Here is a 16,460-nt window from a genome sequence, read left to right as displayed (position 1 = left end):
TGTTTGTTCTCCATTTCCATGAAAATGGTAGGTAATTCATCTATTTGTAATAGCTTGTTCTTGTAACGCTGCAGATCATATATGAGGGGCTGCAATGACTCAAAACATATTTTGGTGCTGTGTGGGAGTGAGCTGATGCTTGCTCCGCGTTTAATGCAGAACAAAATATGTTTGCGCTCCCCCCCCTTCCGAAAAATGCTGTTATTTTCCAATCAACATTTGAGTTCCTAGCCAGTCTCATTCCTCATGTAAAGTACATACAGGAAATGTAGCCCTGCACATTTGTTATCTCACAGCCCTGCCGGGGCGAGGATTTTAAGTATTTTTTTTCCCTCTATGGGACAATATTAATATATCATTGGTAATTTAGAAATACTTGATACAGGTTAAATTTACAGCATACATGTACAATACCACTAAAAAAAAGTTCACAATTTTTTACATTTGACATCAAGCGTTGATTTTCCTGCTTTATTTGGTGGTCCTTTAATGCAACATAGTTGCTTTGAAGCGAAACATACAGTCGACAACCAATTAATAAATTAATTCAATGTTAATGGAATATTTTCATAGCAAGATCATAGAAAACCTGTTTATGGCTTTCTCAATGCAGTTTTTAAACATTATTAGAGCCCTGTAGACATGGAATAACACCCCTATGGTCACGTTTGCAGTCCTGTTTTGTATTGTTTACACTGGATCGCCCAAAGACAGCTGGGATATAGGTGTAGCATGCCCACGATCCTCGGGAAGATAAGCGGTATAGAAAATGGATTTATGGACTCTTGATGGCTGCAAGCTAGCAAGCTAGTGAATTAGCATGTTAGCCCTCAAAATTTTCTTCCAAGTTTAAGGGTTTCTGTGACAAGGAATTACGGCCTCATTAAAAAAAAAATAGATTTTGAAAAAAAATTTTTTCACAAGTTAACAAGAATAAAGTAGTAAATTATCGACTGTTTTTGTTGTAAATTAATTTTTTCCTAAATTTTTCTTGTTAATTTATGACTTAAATTTAGGAATGATATAAAGTTTGAGGAAAAAAGTAGTTAATTTAAGAGCAAATAATTTTTTTAAAATTTACAACTTCTCGTAAATCCAACTTTTTTCCAGGCATATTTACAAATATATTCTTGTAAATGTACAACTTTACAACTTTATCAAACTCTGTGATTATTACGACTTGTCAATGTGGCCTTAATACCCTGTTGTAGCTTTCAAATGGAAAAGAAAGAGGAAACAAACTTACCACTTCCACACAGGATGGGAGAACGTTTTCCACTCTGCATCCACCGCCGGCTAAATAGAGGGGAAGGTTATGGTTATGGAATAATGATCGATATCAGAAAGCAACACATACACAGTTGAACCTCGGTTAACATCCGCCTCGGTTAGCATCTTTTTTGGTTATCGCCAAACTTTAAGTACAGTACATGTATTTTTTGTGTATATATTGTCCGATGAGCTAGCAAACAAAATGTTGAAGAGATTTAGTTTGCAGTCATCCGCGTCCATGGCTATTAAGCATTAGCGCTAAGCCCAAACCTGCTATGTCTTGCTTTATGTTCTGCATTTATTAGCAGAAGTTGCAGTGTTTAATTGCGTAGCACACCAGCCTCCATAATTGTGCCCCCGGAGTTGTTGCAGTGTTTTCTCACCCTCAGTGATAATATTCCTCTCCCCTTTTACTCATGTTGCACAAACACATCTTTTAATTGGAAGGGAAATGTATACTTAAATTCCTTTTAAAGTCTTGACTACACAAGTTTTGTGTGCCACCCTGCCAAGTTGTTTTACAATGTAACGACCCGGCAGTAGCAGCGTGTGCCCCTTCGGTGGGTTTTATGGTGGGGGAATAAACACAAATAAAGCGGATGGGATAAATCTAAAGACAAAGCCTATAGAACAATGGTTAAAAACTAGTTTCACAGGTGACTAGTGGCAGATGGGATGAGAATGGGATTTCGATAAATGCAAATGAGATGGTCTCAATGGAAAATAACGATGATATGGTGATGAAATGAAGTCGCTTCTTTATACGCACGGATTTATGTTTGATTGCAATGTTTATACCAGTCGATTTTAATGGTGCAAGTATTATTTGACACTTGAGAGGCTATCTACACGGTCAAAACGATAACGTATTTGGAAATGGCGTTCTGGGTCATCATCTGAAAACAGCGGCTAGACTGCGATGACATCAGCGACCCGTCGCCATCATGTGACCGGAAGTGAGCTTTGATACTTTAGCTTGTTTTTCATAACATATTCATTCACCTGGGCTGCACGGCGGTCGAGTGGTTAGTGCGCAGAGCTCACAGATAGGAGACCCGAGTTCGATTCCACCCTCGGACATCTCTGTGTCGAGTTTGCATGTTCTCCCCGTGCACACAACCCAAAATACATACTGTATTGTAGAGACTGGTGCTTCTCTTTAGCCTTTCTTCCAATTTCTTGGGACCATGTTGCGACTGGTTAAGTAGTTTTGCTAAAACAGTTTAAAAGCTAAAATCAATTTATAATAAAAAAAAAACTAAAAAAAAAAATTAACTCAAAAAAGTTTGATGTGGATTTACATTATTTTCAATGGGAGAATTTGCTTTGGTTAGAGTCCGTTTTGGTTTTAATGATTGATTGATGATGTTAACCAAGGTACCATTGCAACACTTTTTTACATCACTGTATATGAGGCGGGGCTGCATGGCGGTGGAGTGGTTAGCGCGCAGACCTCACAGCTAGGAGACCCGAGTTCAATTCCACACTCTGCATGCCTGGGTTCTTTGGTTTCCTCCCACATTCCAAAAACATGCTAGGTTAATTAGCGACTCCCCGTACATGCGTGGGTTTTTTCCGGGTACTCCGCTTTCCTCCCACATTCCAAAAACATGCTAGGTTAATTGGTGACTCCAAATTGTCCATAGGTATAAATGTGAGTGTGAATGGTTGTTTGTCTATATGTGCCCTGTGATTGGCTGGCCACCAGTCCAGGGTGTACCCCGCCTTTCGCCCGAAGACAGCTGGCATAGACTCCAGAGGATAAGCGGTATAAAATGAATGAGTGTTTTAATTTAGAAATTATAAATCATAAATTACACAATCTGAGATTATTAAGAGTTTGATTATTTTCCTGATTTTTTTTTTTTGTGTCAGATTTCAAAACAAAACACCCCCACCCATAGCCGATCTGATTAACCACCTGCCATGAGAACTCTATTTAGCCTAGGTAATGACTCCCGTCTGTCCACCCCGGAATATTCTGTGGGTGTCATCCAATCAGCGCACCCTGGTCCTTAAAATGCATGCGGTTCTGACAAACAACAAAGCTGGCATGAAGATAATTACATTTGTGCTCCCCGTGCATCCACTTCCTCATCGGCGCAAGAGTCATCCGCAGCCTCGCCTCATTTGAGAGGTGCTGTTTTTCATCCGCCGGTGATGACAGCCGCAATGTTGTCATTCCTGCTGCGTGCTTTGCCACCGCCGCCGCCTCTCTGTTTTTCGTCCCCAGCCTGTAGAGAGTGAGGATTTGTTGCATTATTTTTTTTTATTTTTTTTAGGAATGGGGGGGGTTAATTCACAAAGTAAACAGTCGCTCAGTTTCAGTTCACGCTGCTCTTCCAGCGGGTTTCACCCAACAAAGCTAACGCTGCTTTCAATGATGATGATGATAGCGTGGATAACGACGATAGCCTATATGATTAATGCAGACTCTGGCTCAAGAGGCCCTAGGCGGCCGGCTGTTTATCCCCTGTCATGACACCTGACTGTGTAAATGGTGCCTGTCGGTTTGTTTTATTGTCAAGCAAGCCCCGGCCTTGCCTCGCGGCCAAGCGGAGACGAGAGGGTCAGGAAGCGACAGGGGCAGTAAGAGCAATGGCGCCCGCCACGGTCACTCTACTTACTCCCATGTTACTACCGGCCGTATTATTTTATAGCACGCTGGTAGCGCTTCCATGGGGCGTTTGTGTCCCTCGTGGGAACGGAAACTGAGTTGTGGACGTAGTTGCTTAGCTCAAGTTCTGTTGAAACTGAAGGGCACCGTTGCAGGTGAATGGAAGCTGAAGGGTGGCCTATAGTGCAGGGGTCTCAAACTCAATTTGCCTGGGGGCCACTGGAGCTAGGGCCTGGGCAAGGCTGGGCCGCATCAGGTTTTCCAAAAAAAAAACAAAAAATATACAAACTTTTTCAGTGCTTTGGTTCCGATTTTCTACAATAAAAGCTCTGATAAAACATTCCACTGTTCTCAAATATCTTAATTTTAATTTTTCTACACAAAATAAGATGAAAAATAAATAAACAAATCAAGAATAAAGAAAATCAATCAGTAATAAATAAATATAATAATAATAAAAACTTAAGAAACCACATATAGTTGGTGGGTAGACAAATTATTTTTTTCAGATTAAAATGAACAAAGCATTATTAGAGCCCTGTAGACATGACAAAACACGACTTTAGTCACACTTATACTCTTTTTATTTACAACATATTGCGCAACTGCAGGGTCTTGAGACACATGCTAACTCGCAAACTAGAGAGCTAGCGACCTAAACGGTAGCCTTCAAGTTATTTCCTTTAAACTTAAATAGCCAAAAACTTACCACTTCCACACAAATAGGGAGGATAACTATTAACAGTTATTTAACCTTTAACATGAACATTAATCAAATGTAATAATTTTTTCCGGGTACATGATACCATACAGCAGGGGTCTCAAACACGCGGCGCAGGGCCCCGCCTTGATATGAAAGTTTAATGTTAGTGCGGCCCGCGCAAGTTTGATATGGATGACCCAGAAAAAATTATTACGTTTGATTAATGTTCATGTTAAATAACTGTTAATAGTTATCCTCCCTATTCGTGTGGAAGTGGTTTTGGCTATTTAAGTTTAAAGGAAATAACCGTTTAGGTCGCTAGCTCTCTAGTTAGCATGTGTCTCAAGACCCTGCAGTTGCGCAATATGTTGTAAATAAAAAGAGTATAAATGTGACTATAGTCGTGTTTTGTCATGTCTACAGGGCTCTAATAATGCTTTGTTCATTTTAATCTGAAAAAAATTATTTGTCTACCCATGAACTTTAAATGTCATTTTTGTAAATTTAATGTCGTATAAAAAAAATCACAATAATTAAAAAAAATAAAAATAAAAATAAAAATAAAAATAAAAATAAAAATAAAAATAAAAATAAAAATAAAAATAAAAATATTAAAAGAAAAACTTAAACTATATTAGGAAAGCAGGAAGTGATCAAATGTGACAGTTACTGATTGTAAAAGTACCAGATGGAGGGGTAGGATTTAATAAGCTTTGCTTCTTCCTACTCCTTTTGGACATGTGGAACTGTGAACTGATTATGTGATGCATTCAATTGTAATCTGATGCATGTTCAAATGAAATAAAACCATTACCATTACCAAAAACACAGTTCTAAACAATATATAACGTATTTAAGCCGAGTTGGGATTTTACACTTTCTTTGGCGGTCCTTGAACACAGCGTGGTTATGTACTGTGACCGAAGCCATTTTTATGAGGCGCATCAAACTAATACTTGTGTGTTTTTTTTTTTTTTTTTACCATTTGCTGGTGGCCCTGTGTAGGTAATCCCCGTGAAAAGCAGGAATCAACTATATTTTCCCTCTGAATTTCTTCACTTCATGATTCTGACAGAAAATATAGACCTACAGTGTGTTTTTCTATTTGAAGTGCCTCTAAGGGAAGCAATGTTTTGACAGCCTCCATCTCCAGGAAAAAAAAAAACCCTGCGAGCAAACTCTCTTCTCCGTTACTCCATCCATCTATCCATCCATTGTACCCCATCTACCACCCTCTACCGTCACCCACTCCCCTCGGGGGCCTGATCCGGCTTTGATCAATGCCACGGCACACCCACACCCTCAGCAGTACCAATGAGTAAATGGAGCCATTAATTACCCACCCAACGGCGCTCGTTACCCTCGCTCAGCCCTCTCAGCTTCCTGGCTCTTCACCGAATCCGCCGTTGTAATTCAGCAGTACGCCAAGAGGGCGGGGCGGGTGGGGGTAATAGCAGAGGGTACCCGTCCAAAACGGATGATCGCCCACTGATACATGATCCACTGGGCGGTACGTGACAGAAGTGATGTTAAGAGCGGCGGAGAGTGATTCGGAAGTAAGTGACACGTCGTTTCGGTGCTGGGAAAAAAATTATTTATGACTTCCTCTTCCAGAAGCGAGACAAAAATGCCAGAAGTGAGTAATGACCTCTTGGAAGTTTTTTTCTCCGGATGCAAACAATAGCCGAGCTTTTAGTTTTGTGTGGGAATGACAAAATTGACGGCGTAATGAGAGTGAATGGCTAATGGACGAAATCATGGCGCTTTAATTCAGTTCCTCGTCAAGACCTTGCTGACTAATAACAGTCCGACATTAGAGACACCACGACCGATCGGTATTCTTTGTTGCTGCTGAATAGTGAAGATTTAGGTAAATTGCTTTTTTGCTAATTACCTCCCTTTGTTTATCCCGCAGCGTAATTGTCTGCATCGTAAAAATTCTCCCTTGTAGCTTTAGCGTGTCCGGCAGTCAAGCTCCATTTGTTATTCAGCCTATGATGTTTCCATTGCACTGTGGGGGGGGGGGGGGGGAATAGATGTTTATTCATGTCAGGCATTTTTCTACCTTGGCCCCCCCCTGACTGAGTCGTGGAGGGGAACTCCATTCCTTTTTACTGACTCGACTTTTTATGAGTCACTCACTGGAGTGTGTCAGGGTACTGGATTCACTCGTCACAAAGCGAACTTTCCCACCTGGGTACTCGATTTTTATGAGTAATTTGTCGCAAAAAAACTCGGAAAGATTATCGTGTATTCAAATCATTCATGTAACCTGTCACAAAGCACGCAGAAAGTTGCACAACAAGTTGCGAATCAGGTACTCGTTTCACTTGAGTCATCCTCAAAAACTATAAACTTGTACATGTACATGCGCAACAAATTGTGAATCGGGTACTTGAGTCAAAAAACTTTAAAAAAACGTACCGTATCATTCGGACAGTATGGACATCCAGCAGCAACACAATCTTTTTGCATGACTACTATTTTCGCACAGTTGCGAATCAGGTACTCAATTAAGTCAAGTCATCCAATGTGCAGAAATTTGCATGAATCGGGTACTGAATTTACTGGAGTCACCCGTCTAAAAACTATAAACTTGTACATGTACATGCGCAACAAATTGTGAATCGGGTACTTGAGTCAAAAAACTTACAGTATCACTCGGACAGTATGAACATCCAGCAGCAACGCAATGTTTTGGCATGACTACTATTTTCGCACAGTTGCGAATCAGGTACTCAATTAAGTCAAGTCATCCAACAGAGTGCATGAATCGGGTACTCAGTTGACTCGAGTCACCCGTCACGGAGCGCATGCACATAAACTTGTATATGTACATGTGCAACAAATTGTGAATCGGGTACTTGAGACAAAAAACTCGAGTCACCCGTCACGGAGCGAATGCGCATATGCATAAACTTATACATATATATGCGCAACAAATTGTGAATCGGGTACTTGAGTCAAAAAACTTACAGTATCACGCGGACAGTATGAACATCCAGCAGCAACACAATCTTTTGGCATGACTACTATTTTGATGAAAAATATACCGAAATGGGGCTGCACGGTGGACGAGTGGCTAGGAGCTAGGAGACCCGAGTTCAATTCCACCCTCGGCCATCTCTGTGTGGCGTTTGCATGTTCTCTCCATGCATGCGTGGGTTTTCTCCGGGTACTCCGGTTTCCTCCCACATTCCAAAAAAACATGCTAGGTTAATTAGCGACTCCAAATTGTCCATAGGTATGAATGTGAGTGTGAATGGTTGTTTGTCTATATGTGCCCTGTGATTGGCTGGCCACCAGTATCACTCGGACAGTATGAACATCCAGCAGCAACACAATCTTTTTGCATGACTACTATTTTCGCACAGTTTCGAATCGGGTACTCAAGTCAAGTCATCCAACAGAGTGCATGCACAGAAACTCGCATGAATCGGGTACTTAATTTACTGGAGCCACCCATCTAAAAACTATAAACTTGTACATGTACATGTGCAACAAATTGTGAATCGGGTACTTGAGTCAAAAAACTTACAGTATCACTCGGACAGTATGAACATCCAGCAGCAACACAATGTTTTGGCATGACTACTATTTTGATGAAAAATATACTGAAATGGGGCTGCACGGTGGTCGAGTGGTTAGCACGCAGACCTCACAGCTAGGAGATCCAAGTTCAATTCCACCCTCGGCCATCTCTGTGTGGAGTTTGCATGTTCTCCCCGTGTATGCGTGGGTTTTCTCCGGGTACTCCGGTTTCCTCTCACATTCCAAAAAAACATGCTAGGTTAATTAGCGACTCCAAATTGTCCATAGGTATGAATGTGAGTGTGAATGGTTGTTTGTCTATATCAGGGGTCGGCAACCTTTACTATGAAAAGAGCCATTTTACCCTCTTGCACACTAAAGAAAAATAACCTGGAGCCGCAAAACATAGTATGTTTAAAACAATTAGGGGGTATCAAAGTAGTTCAGATAACAAAAGACGAGTTGGAGTACTCTTGCTAGTATTGGAGATAAACTTACATAAATATATGTGTAAAGTACAGTAAACTTACCTGATTTGTTTACTCTGGCAAACAAGTTCCCATGCACCAGTCTTTTTAAAAAATGATCTCTAATATATTTTTTGGAATTATCAAGTAGTTCTGGGAAAGTATTACTTCACCATTCAGTGGTGCCCAGCCAATCACAGGGCACATATAGACAAACAACCATTCACACTCACATTCATACCTATGGACAATTTGGAGTCGCTAATTAACCTAGCATGTTTTTGGAATATGGGAGGAAACCGGAGTACCCGGAAAAAACCCCACACATGCACAGGGAGAACATGCAAACTCAGGGTGGAATTGAACTCGGGTCTTCTAGTTGTGAGGCCTGCGTGCTAACCACTCGTACGCCGTGCAGCCCATGGTAAAGTATTACTTATTTTCCTTCATGTTTACTTGTGTGAGAGAGAACTGAATAGCATCCTGTCTGCTGTCAGAACTCAGTCAGGATGCATTCATGGTCTCACACAAAGTTGGATTTTTTTAAACTCATTACAAACACATGCATTTTCCCCACTCGGGTGTTAAAAAATATTCAAACATTGCAAAGGGAGCCACAACAAAGAAGCTGAAGAGCCACATGCGGCTCTGGAGCCGCAGGTTGCTGACCCCTGGTCTATATGTATACAGCTAATTGATAACAAGTTAATGCCATGTTATTGAATAAAATAAACCTTAAGCCAATGCAACTTTTTTTTTTAAAAAAGCTGCTGCAATATTATACATTTTGGGCCTAATAATCTGCAAAAAAACTAAAGAAATTCTAGAGGGACTGAAGAATAAGGGGAACAGGGAGAAATGGGACACACATTACATAAACCTTGCACTGTTTCAGTAAAATACAGTGGTGGCAGCCACCGTCATCCACCATGCAGGTCATTCTATCTGTGTGAAATGTGCACCATTAGGGATCCATCCATTTTCTATATCACCTTTCCTTAGGGTTACAGGTGAGATAGAGCCTTTCCCATCTGATTTCGCGTGAACACATATAAACATTATACGTGTGTTTTGGGGGATGTGGGAAGAATCCGGACAAAACACCAGGATCTCCTGACTCCATTGTTTCACTTCATTCATCCATTTTCCTCACGAGGGTCGCGGGGGTGCTGGAGCATATCCCAGCTATCTTTGGGCGAGAGGCGGGGTACACCCTGGACTGGTCGCCAGCCAATCACAGGGGTCTCAACCACGCGGCCCGCGGGCCAAATGTGGCCCGCAGGACACTAGTTTGAGGCCCCCGCCTTGATATGAAAGTTTAATGTTAGTGCGGCCTGCGCAAGTTTGATATGGATGCTGGATGCTTATGATCAAATCATAATAATAAAAATAAAAAAATAAAAAAATAAAAAAATAAAAAAATAAAAAAATAAAAAAATAAAAAAATAAAAAAATAAAAAAATAAAAAAATAAAAAAATAAAAAATAAAAAAATTAAATGAATAAAAAAAAATGAATGAATTAAAAAAATCAATTCATTCCTTCATTTTCTACTGCTTATCCTCATGAGGGTCGCTGGAGCCTATCCCAGCTGTCTTCTACACCCTGGACTGGTGGTCAGCCAATCACAGGGCACATATAGACAAACAACCATTCACACTCACATTCATACCTATGGACAATTTGGAGTCGCTAATTAACCTAGCATGTTTTTGGAATGTGGGAGGAAACCGGAGTACCCGGAGAAAACCCACGCATGCACGGGGAGATGGCCGAGGGTGGAATTAAACCCTGGTCTCCTAGCTGTGAGGTCTGCGCACTAACCACTCGACCGCCGTGCCGCCCTCACTTCATTCAATGTATACACAAGTAAATTACTCAGCAAACTCCATCTTAATTTGACTTTCCATTCTGCTGTTTTTTTTACCAGGAAGAATCCAAGCATTTATAGATAATTCTGTGATCTTTTCCATGTATATCTGTGTATATCTGCCGTTTGCTGGGTCGAGCAGGAAGTCATTATGCTTACAGAGAAAGAACTGAAGCTGCTGTGTTTCTGCTGCATGAGCAAGCTGCAGAACGGGGAAGAAGCACCAGGGAGAGAGAGCGTACCAATCAAGACAATCATCAGGGCCATCAGTGTAATGAGTGCAGATTTTTGTCCTGAGCTCTGAAAGGAATGGCGGGAGAGAGGATGGGGGGGGGGGGGGGGGGGTAATGGGGGAAGAGAAAGAGAGCGACAGGAAGGTGTGGAACATGAAGTACGAAGAAGACGGATAAGGTATGTACGGATGAGGGATACACTTGAAGGTCTGATTCAAACCAACCACCAGTTCATTCATATGTGTTCACACTGTAAACAAGTATAGAATTTGAAATACAGTAGAACCTGTTTAGGACTGAAAGTAGCCATCACTTGTACGGAGGGATGGAATTGGGTAATTGTACAGGCACCAACCAAATCGGTCCTCGGTACTACCGAGAACTGATTCAATTCAGATTCATGTTTTGGTACCCAAGTCTCCGTGTAGTGTCATGGCCTAGGACAACCCAGTTGATGCCGAGCTGTCCTATCTAGTCAAACTAGTGTTTGTCCCACCTAATCATTGAGTGTGAACTAATGAAGCTAGCTCGGATGGTTGGCGAAACGTTTTGAATTGAAGACAAATTGAATTGTCCAGTTCTTGTCCAGCTGTCCTATCTAGTCAAACTAGTGTTTGTCCCGCTCGTCATTGAGCATGAACTGATGAAGCTTGTTCGGATGACTGGCGAAACGTCTCCTAAGACAATCCGAACAGTCCAGTTGGTGTCCAGCTGTCCTACCTAGTCAAACCAGTGATTATTCCACCTAGTCTTTGAAAATGAACTCATGAAACCTGTATGGACGACTGGCAAAATGTCTCCTAAGACAACACGAACAGCCCAGTTGGTGTCCAGCTGTTCTATCTAGTAAAACAGTCATTGTCCTACCTAGTCTTTGAGGATGAACTGATGAAGCCTGTTCAGTGATTGGTGAAACGCCTTTCAAGACAACCTGAATGGTCCGGTTTCTCTGCAGCTGTCCTATATAGTCAAACTAGTGTTTGTCCCTGCTCGTCATTGAGTGTGAACTAATGAAGCTAGCTCGGATGGTTGGCTAAACGTTTCCTAAGACAATCCGAACAGTCCAGTTGGTGTCCAGCTGTCCTATCTAGTCGAAACAGTGATTGTCCCACCTAGTCTTTGAGGATGAACTGATAAAGCCTGTTCAGTGATTGGTGAAACGCTTCCTAAGACAACCTGGTCCGGTTTCTCTGCAGCTGTCCTATCTAGTCAAACTAGTGTTTGTCCCACCGAGTCACTGAGCGTGAACCGATGAAGCCTGTTCGGACGACTGGTGAAATGTCTCCTAAGACGTTTCAAACAGTCCAGTTGATATCCAGCTGTCCTATCTAGTCAAAGCAGTGATTGTCCCACCTAGTCTTTGAAGATGAACTCATGAAGCCTGTTCAGTGATAGGTTGAAACGCTTCCTAAGACAACCTGGTCAAGTTTTTATGCAGCTGTCCTATCTAGTCAGACTAGTGTTTGTACCAGCTCGTCATTGAGCGTGAATTGATGAAGATTGTTCGGACGACTGGCGAAACGTCTCCTAAGACAATCCGAACAGTCCAGTTGGTGTCCAGCTGTCCTACCTAGTCAAACCAGTGATTATTCCACCTAGTCTTTGAAAATGAACTCATGAAACCTGTACGGACGACTGGCAAAACGTCCCCTAAGACAACATGAACAGCCCAGTTGGTGTCCAGCTGTTCTATCTAGTCAAAACAGTGATTGTCCTACCTAGTCTTTGAGGATGAATTGATAAAGCCTGTTCAGTGATTGGTGAAACGCTTTCTAAGACAACCTGAATGGTCCGGTTTCTCTGCAGCTGTCCTATCTAGTCAAACTAGTGTTTGTCCCACCTAGTCACTGAGCGTGAACCGATGAACCTTGTTCGGACGACTGGTGAAACGTCTCCCAAGACGTTTCGAACAGTCCAGTTGGTGTCCAGCTGTCCTATCTAGTCAAAACATTGATTGTCCCACCTAGTCTTTGAAGATTAATTCATGAAGCCTGTTCAGGTGATTGGCGGACCGTCTCCTAAGACAACCACAGCAGTCCAGTTGCTGTCCAGCTGTCCTATCGAGTCAAACCAGTGATTGTCCCACATAGTCTTTGAGGATGAACTGATGAAACCTGTTCAGTGATTGGTGAAACGCCTTCTAAGACAACCTGAATGACCCAGTTGCTGTCCAGCTGTCCTACCTAGTCAGACTAGTGTTTGACCCACCTAGTCACTGAGCGTGAACTGATGAAGCTTGTTCGGACGACTGGCGAAACGTCTCCTAAGACAATCCAAACAGTCCAGCTGGTCTTCGGCTGTCCTACCCAGTCAAACCAGTGATTGTCCCACCTAGTCTTTGAAGATGAACTCATGAAACCTGTTCAGATGATTGGCGGACCATCTCCAAAGACAACCACAACAGTCCAGTTGCTGTCCAGCTGTCCTACCTAGTTAGACTAGTGTTTGTCTACCTAGTCACTGAGCGTGAACTGATGAAGCATGCATGGATGATTGACAAAACGTCTCCTAAGACAACCTAACAATCCAGTCGCTATCCTATCTTTAGCGCTCCAGGGATTCTGTGTCGTGGAAATAAACATCTATCTTAAAAAATTTGGACTTGTGTAATATTATAACTTTATTCTGCCTGCCTTTGTTGTCCCGAGGCACCGAGCTTCAGTCTGGCTCTTCCGTACTGTAGCTAACGACAGATCAGCTTAGCAGTATGAGTTTGGTAAATAGCGTGGCTTTAGCAGCAGGACAGCATTTTCCTCACCAGTGAGTTTAACAAAAAAAAAAAAAAAACGCACACATCTTATATCTTATCTCTGATGTTACACACAGTGTTACTTTTTTTTAACTTTTTTTGTTTTCTTCGCATTGTGTATCATGCTCCCTAAGCGGCACACAAAGCCGGCGGCCTGGGTTGGAAAAGAACAGGGCTTTGGTGCGAACTGGGTTGAAGACAAATTACTTACATCCGGTACGACATACGACAAGCAAAATCAGCAGGTTTTTTTTTTCCACAGACATGCAAAAAATAACTCATGTTCAGTTTTCTTCATCCGCACAAGATCTGGACAGTCCATTAAAAATGGGAAATAACTAAGGAACAATTACTTCTGTCCCAAAATGTCTTTAAGCGTCACTGTTTGCGGAAACACAGTATTATCCAATACACTGTAAGAACCTTTCAAGTTTGTTTTTCCTTAAAAAAAAAAGAATAACCAAAGATATTTACAACTTTCATACAATTAACCAGACCGCACAGCTTACCCAGCATTCACAATCCTCGCTAATTAAAACATATTATTTTTATGTTTGTGTTTTTCAAAACAACGCAGCTCGATATTCATCAAAGCATGAAAGTACTATTGATTGTTGCCTTTATCTGAAATGAAACACAATCACACACTTATTTGGTTTCGAGCTCCAGTTGGAATCTTCAACAAAGAACTCCACAGATTTGGGTATTTGTGTACCAGTCCAGTAAGATAATTCCGGCGTTTTGCTGTGTTTATCCTGTTTCCTCAATATAATCACTAGCTTTTCATTCTTAACTAAATACAATACAACAGTGGCAGTTCTGACGGACGATTAAATATAAATATATACTTTTTTAATGTACCAGCTGAATTTTCAGCATTTTTTTACACTCCTGATGACAATATTAAGACCAGATCAAATGTTTAAGACTACAGAATCTTGGCAAGAAATGCGGATTAAATGGCATTTTCTGTCAGGTATTCACATTGTCGTGATATCTTGATGGCAAAGGTAAAAAAAGATTATTTGATTGATCTGCATAAGCGAGGCCTATGGCAGCGCACCACGCAGAAAAACAGTAGTTTGAAACTTTTTATAAGATTCTGTTAAGAACAAAAAAAGTCAAGTCAAAAGGCTGTTAGTCAAAACATAGACGGGACCATTCTTGGCCCAAAAGAAGGCCGCAGTTTGGACACCCATGTTCATTATCTTCACGAAGGTCGCGGGGGGCTGCTGTCTTCGGGCGAGAGGCTGGGTACACCCTGGACTGGTGGCCAGCCAATCACAGGGCACATATAGACAAACAACCATTCACACTCACATTTATACCTAGTATGGACAATTTGGAGTCGCTAATTAACCTAGCATGTTTTTAAAAAACTCCACACAAACATGGCTGAGGTTGGAATTGAACTCGGGTCTGCTAGCTGTGAGGCCTGCGCGCTAACCACTCAAATATTCATTCATTTTCTACCGTTTATCCTCAAGAGGGTCGCAGGGGGTGCTGGAGCCTATCCCAGCTGTCTTCCTGGCAAGAGGCGGGGTACATACTGGACTGGTGGCCAGCCAATCACAGGGCACATATAGACAAACAACCATTCACACTCACATTCATACCTTTGGACAATTTGGAGTCGCTAATCAACCTAGCATGTTTTTGGAAAACTCCACACAAAGATGGCCGAGGGTGGAATTGAACTCGGGTATCCTAACTGTGAGGCCTGCGCGCTAACCACTCAAATATATTAGAGTAAATTCATAATATTAAACCTCCGTTTTGGCTAACGTACTTGTATTTAATCTAATGTAATATTTCCTGTTTTTTTGGGGGGTGTGGGAACTCATTCCAGTTCCCTCCTCCCCTTCCTTACCTTTTATTCCTTTATGGCAGCACCCTGTGGTATACAATGTGGACGTGGCATCATGTTGCATCGTCCTTGAACGCATCCCCTAAAAGCCCATGGAGAGGAAGAGATGTCACCATATTGTTAGCAACCTTAGAGTGGTAAAACTGGATGTCTTCAATATTCAAGTAAGATAGATTCTTTTGTGTTTGACCACCTGTTTGTTTTCGGATTTTTACGACGCCTGTGGTGCGTTTGAATTGACTGAGAAAAATAAACACTGCACGAATACACTTGAAAACAGCTTTTTCCGCACTTAATTCGACTGCACTTGAACGTACCACGGTTATGTGCTCTGAGATGTAAAAGTAAAACTTATTGATAACTTTATACAGTACGTGTATTTCCCCTCTTTTCGTCTATCAGCCCATCCTTGTTCCCAAATGTTGGCGCTGTGTGTGTATAAATAAAGTTTTGTTGACGTCTGTCGGTTGCTATTGTTTACGGCACTTCCCGCTAGGAGCGCGAACAGGTGGAATGAACCATTTGGCATTTTTGCTAGGTGAGTTTACGTCGTCTCAGACCGTCTTTGTTTGATTCGGGCAGGCTCATTATGAAACTTTAATCGTGAATTGTATTTTATATTAAGATTTTCTAACGTTGGTGTTTATAATTTACGTATTTACATAAAATAAGAAAATATTTTAACCCACAGTGTTTGTGACCCTGATGGGACAGTCTCACTTTTCCATCCACTTCCACGCCATGGACTACAGGTTTGTGTTTTAATATTAAAAATCTGTTTATGTCCGTGTACATAAAACGTATCCAAGTGTTTTGTGTAGTCTCACAGTAGATATAAAGCCTTTTTATGCGCATATCATTTGCTTGTTATCATAGCATGTCGTTTTATTGCATTAAATAAATGTCAGCCTGTGTTAAGCGTATTTAAAAATGAAAGAAAACACCACCAGGACAAGTTATCATCGCCTCTCCAATAATATCCACACACACACAAAAAAAACAGGCGAGAATTGTTTGATTGTCTGCTCACTTGGGTTTCTCTAATCTCTCCTAGAGTGGCCGTCATTGTCCCTAATTGGTTCCTGTGGCCTCTGCATGGAATTTCAGAAGACGCACCCGGGCTCGGTAGGTTGGCTTGATAAGAGGTTAGAA

At 41.5% G+C, this 16,460-nt stretch overlaps 1 long non-coding RNA gene across 1 annotated transcript; it reads right to left on the bottom strand.

Moving 5' to 3' along the window:
• Nucleotides 1-3,171: 3,171 nt before the first annotated feature.
• LOC131125309 (uncharacterized) lies at nt 3,172-15,754 on the bottom strand. The gene is made up of 3 exons (XR_013627511.1): nt 15,626-15,754; nt 15,312-15,390; nt 3,172-3,506 (listed from the first exon to the last, which is right to left on the bottom strand). It is a non-coding gene; the product is annotated as an uncharacterized LOC131125309 (long non-coding RNA).
• Nucleotides 15,755-16,460: the final 706 nt, after the last annotated feature.

The sequence above is a fragment of the Doryrhamphus excisus genome, linkage group LG6 (genome assembly GCF_037039965.1).
Source record: "Doryrhamphus excisus strain RoL-2023G ecotype Guam linkage group LG6, RoL_Dexc_Guam_v1.1, whole genome shotgun sequence".
In the NCBI taxonomy this organism is placed as follows: Eukaryota; Metazoa; Chordata; class Actinopteri; order Syngnathiformes; family Syngnathidae; genus Doryrhamphus; species Doryrhamphus excisus.
The sequence above is the reverse complement of the archived record's forward strand: the minus strand, read 5'-3'. Positions and strand labels throughout refer to the sequence as shown.